This window comes from Octopus sinensis, linkage group LG15, assembly GCF_006345805.1.
Source record: "Octopus sinensis linkage group LG15, ASM634580v1, whole genome shotgun sequence".
In the NCBI taxonomy this organism is placed as follows: domain Eukaryota; kingdom Metazoa; phylum Mollusca; class Cephalopoda; order Octopoda; family Octopodidae; genus Octopus; species Octopus sinensis.
In genome coordinates, this window is record NC_043011.1 from 21702486 (window position 1) to 21710133 (window position 7648).

General features: G+C 39.3%; 1 protein-coding gene across 1 annotated transcript in view; it reads right to left on the reverse strand.

The window, feature by feature from the left end:
- Nucleotides 1-777: 777 nt before the first annotated feature.
- The window catches only part of LOC115219916, a 26030-nt gene continuing 19159 nt past the window's right edge, over nucleotides 778-7648 (reverse strand). The window contains exons 3-4 of the transcript XR_003882387.2: nucleotides 5539-5615; nucleotides 778-1943 (exon numbers count right to left, since the gene is read on the reverse strand). The gene's annotated coding sequence lies outside the window, so the exon portion shown is untranslated. The remainder of the gene's footprint in view (nucleotides 1944-5538; nucleotides 5616-7648) is intronic.

Consider the following 7648-nt stretch of genomic DNA (forward strand, 5'->3'; position numbering starts at 1 on the left):
TTTGTTACAGGTTGCCAGAGACTCAAGTACTCTTGTATTGGTAGTAATGATCTCAAGCATCTCCCTGCTGTCAGCAACACATCTTTCCTTCTGTTTGTCCCTGAGCACCCTGGGAACAAACTTTTCCCAAATTTTGCACATGAATAATTTTGTGTACAAGGGCCACTTCAACTCCAAACTATATGCTTATTGTCTTTATAGGTACATGATGGTCTTCATCTAGAAAACTGAAGTTTCTCAACCAGCACTGAGGTTTCTCAACCAGCTCTCCCTCTTACACCTCTCATTGTTTCTCACCCCCACTCTACCATCCTTGAACCTCAGCTCATACAAGTTAATCCATAATCAATCTGAAGCACTTCACAGGTTTCTGTAGCATTTTGCCCAGTTTAATACAAAACTTGATTGTATAGCAAGCTTCCAAATTGTCTTTATGTTCCAACTGCATTCTGCAAACTAGTCGGTTATGACAAGCAGTGTTTAGTAGGGTGTGTTCAAAGAATTGTTACAGCTGTCTCCTTCATTCTAGAAAAAAAATTCATTGGCAGGTCAGCTTATTAGATGTCTAATAATGATATACTAAAGTTACAATAATCTAGGACAGTTATAATTGCCTCTCCTGAAAAAAGTCTCAAAACTCCTGGAATGAATCTTGTGCCAGTAAATTGGGGTCCCATATCAGACATGGTTTGTACGCATTTTCTACATACATTAATATTAAACAACTGATAAGAAGATTGAAAGAGAAGAAAAAAATCATTAAGAAACAACACTGAATCATGATATATTCATTTTAAATTTTAATCACCAAATAAATCATTTTCAGTCGACTTTTTCACTGGTTATTCCTCACAATTTATCCAACTCTGGTCAATACATGTTTAGACCAGAATTTTCATAACGAGAAATAACCAGTAAGAAAGTCAAAAAAAAACTTTTTTTTAAAAGTCAATATAAAGTATTTTTAGTTCCACAATTGTTACACACAAAATTTTCAAAAGAAAGATATTGAATAAGTTAGAATTCACCCTTGACTAAAAACGTTTTGCATATTTACTTTGAAATAAGAAGAAAAAAAGAGTAACTATAGAAAAAGAGTACTTAACATAAAAGACGGCTGGAGCAGAGAGAAGGAGTTTAAAGATAGAATCATGATAAGTATGTGAAGAGGGAGAGAAAAGAGAAGAATAGATGAGAAGAAGAAAAAGAAGAAAGAATATGGAAGGCAAAAAAAAAATACATGTGTAAAGCTAATTAGCACCTCATCATGAAGGCAAAGAGTAATTAGATCACTTAATTGAAGAAGTGACATATTTTGATGCTAGGCAGCAAGGAGCAACATAGTGGATACAACAAATGGAAGCTTTCAAGATCCACTGTGTTTCCATTTACATAGACACACCTACCCTCCTGCAGACATACCTGTAGTCACATTGAATTAAGAATGGCCATCTACCATAACAACAGACCACTCAGTATTAACTCGCACTTGTAGGTGCCGCTTATAACATACATTGTGTGGAAAACACCTCAACATCTTCCAATAATGAACAAAGTTAACTCATTCAATCAGATGAACTGTTGTTGTTGCTGCTGATTGGACAAATACTGAGTGGGTAGCATGTGAAATTAGCAATTACATACTGGGTAAATATCTGTGACAAGACAGGTTGTATGATATACCATGATGCTGGAATATAAGCCAGTCCATATCTATATATTAGTTCAATGAGGATTTAAAAAAGAAGACAATAGTCAGGATCTTTAATATATATTAATTTAAGATTAAAAAAGAAAGAAAAAAAAACTCAAAGAATTTAAGGTGTAACAATTGTAGAAATTTCTGGAAAACATTAGTTTTATACAATTGTGCAGCCTGTGCTAGTTTCCTCAATAACAGGGATCGTCTTGCCTGACTGGACATCATGTAATAAATTCACAATCTGTTAAAAGAAAAAAAAGACAATTTGCAAATAGAGAACTGATTTAAAAAACTTATATTCTATTTTGCAGAAAATATTTAATTAAATTTTGTCTCAGTTTCTGAGATGAAAAATTATAATTATCGTTTGAACTAGTGTCCTCATCTTGATTGCTAATATACCATTTCTCTTTCATTAGATGTCTGTCATTTTCTTGGAATTTCAAACTGAACCCTTTGTTAATTCCTTTGAGATACATTACTTCCATTCCATTGTTGCATTAGTTTTCTACTTGCATCACCACTTGCTCATTCTGCTTGAACAAGAGTCTACATATTGTCTGACTGATTCAGGAATAGAACTCAAGCCCACTAGCTAAACTACTACACTTAACACTCAATCAATGCGTGGCTAATAAAGAAACATATTACTAACCCACTGCCTTGTAAAACAATTAAGTGATGGAAATTAAGATCTTTAAACAGTTCTTTTTTTCTTTATGGTCATAGGCTTAATATTCTTCTTTCCTTAATTAAAGGTCCTCAGATGGTGTTTATCTCTATGCTAAGATGACTGAAAGAATAAGTACAAATACTGAACTCTGATAACTTCCTCAGAGGGCCTACTGAGGTTACCAAAACTAATCAAAAATGGGGATTCCATATGAATTTTTGAGAACCTTACTAAATATGACAGGCACCTGAACTATGTCAGAGGACATAACAGCTGAAACATTATAACTATCAAGATGAGGTCACTAGTCTAAATATGCTAGTGTAAAATATTAAACCCTTTCATTACCATATTTCAGTTGAAATACACTGCTTTTGTTTCAATTGGTTTTAAAAATGATGAAGAATTTAATAAAATAACTTTGTTGGCTTGGAACATAGTTTTCATTTATAGCAGGAAGTCCCAGTCATAGAACCAGGGGTGGCCTCATGTGAATTGGTATCAAAAGGGTTAAATGAGATTTTTTGTGACACGTAAAAAGCACCATTCGAGCGTGATTGTTACCAGTGTTGCCATACTGGCACTTGTGCTGGTGGCATGTAAAAAATACCATTTGAGCGTGGCCATTGCCAGTACCGCCTGACTGGCCCTCGTGCCGGTGGCACATAAAAGCACCCACTACACTCTCGGAGTGGTTGGCGTTAGGAAGGGCATCCAGCTGTAGAAACTCTGCCATATCAGATTGGAGCCTGATGCAGCCATCTGGTTCCCCAGTCCTCAGTCAAATCGTCCAACCTATGCTAGCATGGAAAGCGGACATTAAATGATGATGATGATGATGATGAATTATAAAAATTCAAACTATAAGAATATATCTTGTTATTGTTGATACAGCCATAAATTCACATCTAAGTAACTAGGATACCAACTTACTGGACCATATATTATCACTGGTACTTCATTTTACATATGACACAGATATTTATGTCTTAATAGGTCAATTCACCAATTTGTAATTCATCATCATCATCATCATCATCATCATCATCGTTTAATGTCCGCCTTCCATGCTAGCATGGGTTGGACCATTTGACTGAGGACTGGTGAAACCAAATGGCTACACCAGGCTCCAATCTGATCTGGCAGAGTTTCTACAGCTAGATGCCCTTCCTAACACCAACCACTCCAAGAGTGTAGTGGGTGCTTTTACGTGTCACCGGCACGAGGGTCAGTCAGGTGACACTGGCAATGGCCACGCTCAAATGGTGCTTTTTATGTGCCACCTGCACAGGAGCCAGTCCAGCGGTACTGGCAAGGACCTCACTCGAATGTTTTTTCATGTGCCACCAGCAGAAGTGCCAGCAAGGCAATACAGGTAACGATCACGCTCGAATGGTGTTTTTTACGTTCCACCGGCACGGAGGCCAGCTTGTTGCTCTGGCAACGATCATGCTCATATGGTACTCTTACCGCTCCACTAGTTATATTAGCTTTTAGTGCTGAGACTAAATTTTCTAACAAACCAGTGAAATTCCTTTGTAACGCATGCATGAAATTGTCAATGTCTTCAGTAAAGTCAACATTAGAAGTATTTACTTACTATATTTTTTTATCGAATCTTACTAATATCTTTTATCTTTTACTTGTTTCAATCATTAGACAGTAGCCATGCTGGGGCACCACTTTGGAGAGTCTAAGTTGAAAAAAAACAACCCAGTTATTTATTTATTTATTTTGTAAGCCTGATACTTATTCTGTCCCTTTTGCTGATCTGCTGAGTGATAGGGTCACAAACAAACCAACACCAGTTCTCAAGCGGTGCTGGGGGGACAAACAGAGACACAAAAACACACACACACACACACACACACACACACACACACACACACACACACACACACACACACACACACACACACACACACACACACACACACTAGGCTTCTTTCAGTTTCCATCTACCAAATCCACTCACAAGGTTTTGGTCAACCCAAGGCTATAGTAGAAGTCATTTGCCCAAGGTGCCATGCAGTGGGACTGAACCCAGAAACATGTGGTTGGGAAGCAAGCTTCTTACCACACAGCCATGCTAGCACTTGGCTAAAAATAAAAAACAAGAAAGCATGTGCTCTATAAATTTGGATATTTTGTTTCTTAAGCTAAACATTTTTCTTTTTGTCCTTGAAGAGACTATCCTGCTTCTTAACAGTTCAAATGTCTTTACAATGTTATCAAGATAAAGTGTACGTAAATTCTATTTATTGAAGTATGTTATAGAATCCATAATGATACTCAAAGGTAGTTGTAGACAGATATCACTTTCAAGTTTTGGCACAAGGCCAGCAATTTTGGGGAAGGGAACGGTCAATTAGATTGACCCCAGTTCAGAATTTGAATGCAAAACATAAAGTCAGATGAAATGCAACCAAGCATTCTGTCCAGCATGTTAATGATTCTGCCAGCTTGTTGTAGATAAATATCATGAATTATTTTATTCATTCTTTATATAAAAAGAACATAAAAGGCAAAGGTATGTGGTATAGAAGCTTACTTTGCAACCATGTGGTTTCAGGTTCTGTTCCACCGCAAAGCAAATTGAGCAAGTATTTTCTATTATAGCCCCAGACAAACCAATACCTTGTGACTGAATTTGGTAGATGGAAACTCAGTGGCGGCTCATCATGTGTGTGTATGCTGCAACTTACTTGGCAACTTCACTAGTGCTGGTGTCAAACAAAAATGCACCCAATATACGCTGTAAGGTGGTTGGCATTAGGAAGGGCATCTAGCCACAGAAAACATGCCAAAGCTGACACTGGAGCATAGCACAGCCTGGTGGTTTGCCACATCATTTCAAACCATCTAACTGATGCCAACAAGGAAAATGGACATTAAAGGACAATGGTGATGTATGTGTGTGTGTGTGTGAGTGTCTTTGTGTTGTGTTTGTCCTCCCAACAAATCACAGCTTGACAACCATTGTTGGTTTGCTTATGTCCCTGTAACTTTGTGGTTCAGCAAAGAAACCAGGAGAATAAGTACCAGACTTAAAAAAACAATAAGGTGGTGCCCCTAGCATGGCAGCAGTCAAATAACTGAAACAAATAAAAGAAGATAATTAAAACAAAGAAACAAAAAGCTAAGTCAAATGGAAATTACTGACCTGTTCAGAGCTAGGGAATGAAAAAGATTGAAGACGAGAGAAGACCAACTTGTCATTGATGGTAACTTCAAAGGCAGCTAAAAAAAAAAAAAAATTACATTAGTTCGGTTAGATCTACAGGCATAACATTAACTTTCCAGACACTGATGGACCAGAATCCCTTACAATCTGCACTAATTTATGAGCAGGAACTTAAAACTCTCATGGCCATCAGACTAAATTACTGGTACTTTATACAGTACATCATCATCATCATCATCATCGTTTAACGTCCGTTCTCCATGCTAGCATGGGTTGGACGGTTTGACCGGGGATCTGGGAAGCCAGAAGGCTGCACCAGGCTCCGGTCTTATCTGGCAATGTTTCTACAGCTGGATGCCCTTCCTAACGCCAACCACTCCATGAGTGTAGTGGGTGCTTTTTACGTGCCACCTGCACTGGTGCCAGGCGAGGCTGGCATCGGCCGCAGTCGGATTGGTGCATTTTACGTGCCACCTGCATGGAAGCCAGTCGAGGTGGCACTGGCTTCGGCCACGATTCGGATGGTGTTTTTTACGTGCCACCGACACGGTAATAATAATACAGTATTAATAAACTGCATCACTTATTCTAAAGTACAGGTACACCATCATCATCATCATGAATATTTAACATCCATTATCCATGCTGGTATGGGTAGGACAGCTCGACAGGAGCTGACAAGGCCAGGAGCCACACCAGATTTCATAGTCTGTTTTGGCTTGATTTCTATGACTGGATGCCCTTCTTATCACCAAACACTTCACAGAGTGTACTGGGTGCTTTTTATGTAGCACCATCACTTGCGCTTTTTTATGTGATACCGGGACCAGTGCTTTTTTATGTGGTACCAGGACCAGTGCTTTTTTATGTGGTACCAGGACCAGTGCTTTTTACATGATACCTTGGTTTTAGGATCTGTTCTATTGTGATGGGCAGGTTTCCTTGAGTACAGCAATGTGCCACATATCTCAGTTCCTTTTCATCTCCTTCATAAGGTTCAGCATTTTGAGATCAGCCTTTAAAATTCATTCCATGTCTCCTTGGGTCCCCCTCTTCCACATCTTCCCTCCACTTTAAGAGATCAGCACTTCTTTATTCAACTGTCCTCATAGATCTGTCTAACATGACCAAACCAGCACAATCTCCTTTCTTGCACACTGCATATAATTCCTCTAATGTCCAACATCTCTCTCAACACACCAATGTGCTCTAACACACATGCACACTGACATCCCACATCCAGCAGAGCATATCAACTTCACTCCCCTCCAACCTCTGCATGTCCTCCACATTCTGGACTCATGTCTCACTACCTGTTTCTTTATTACCCACAAGGAGCTAAACATAGAGGGGACAAACAAGGACAGACATAGGTATTAAGTCGATTACATCGACCCCAGTGTGTAACTGGTACTTAACTTATCGACCCCGAAAGGATGAAAGGTAAAGTCCACCTCGGCGGAATTTGAACTCAGAACGCAGCAACAGACAAAATACCGCTTGGCATTTCGCCCAGCGTGCTAACGATTCTGCCAGCTCCACTACCATGCAGCATCACAGTTTGTAAAAATGCATCATACAATCTTCCCTTCACTCGGAGAGAAAGACCTTTGGTTGCCAACAGAGGTAAAAGCACTCTGAAAATTTCTTCATGCTTTTCTTATTCTAGCAACTACACTTCCTGTACAACATCCTCCTTACACACACACACACACACATTCATATATCATTATCATCATCCAATCTAATGGATGCCCTTCCTAACACTGTTTCTACAGCTGGATGCCCTTCCTAACACCAACCACTCCGAGTGTATAGTAGGTAGTCTTTACGTGGTAGCAGTACAGGAGCCAGTCAGACAGCACTGGCATCGACAATGCTCGTATGGTGCTTTTCACATGCCACTGGCACAGGAGCCAGCCAAGCGGTACTGGCATTAGCCACGACAATGATTTCACTTCACTTAACAGGTCTCAAGCACAGTATATTGCCCAATGACTGAAGTGCATTCTTAAATGGGCTGGTTATGCAACACTAGCATAGGTCACGGCTATAGTCTCACTTGGCTTGCCAAGTCTTAAGCACAGCA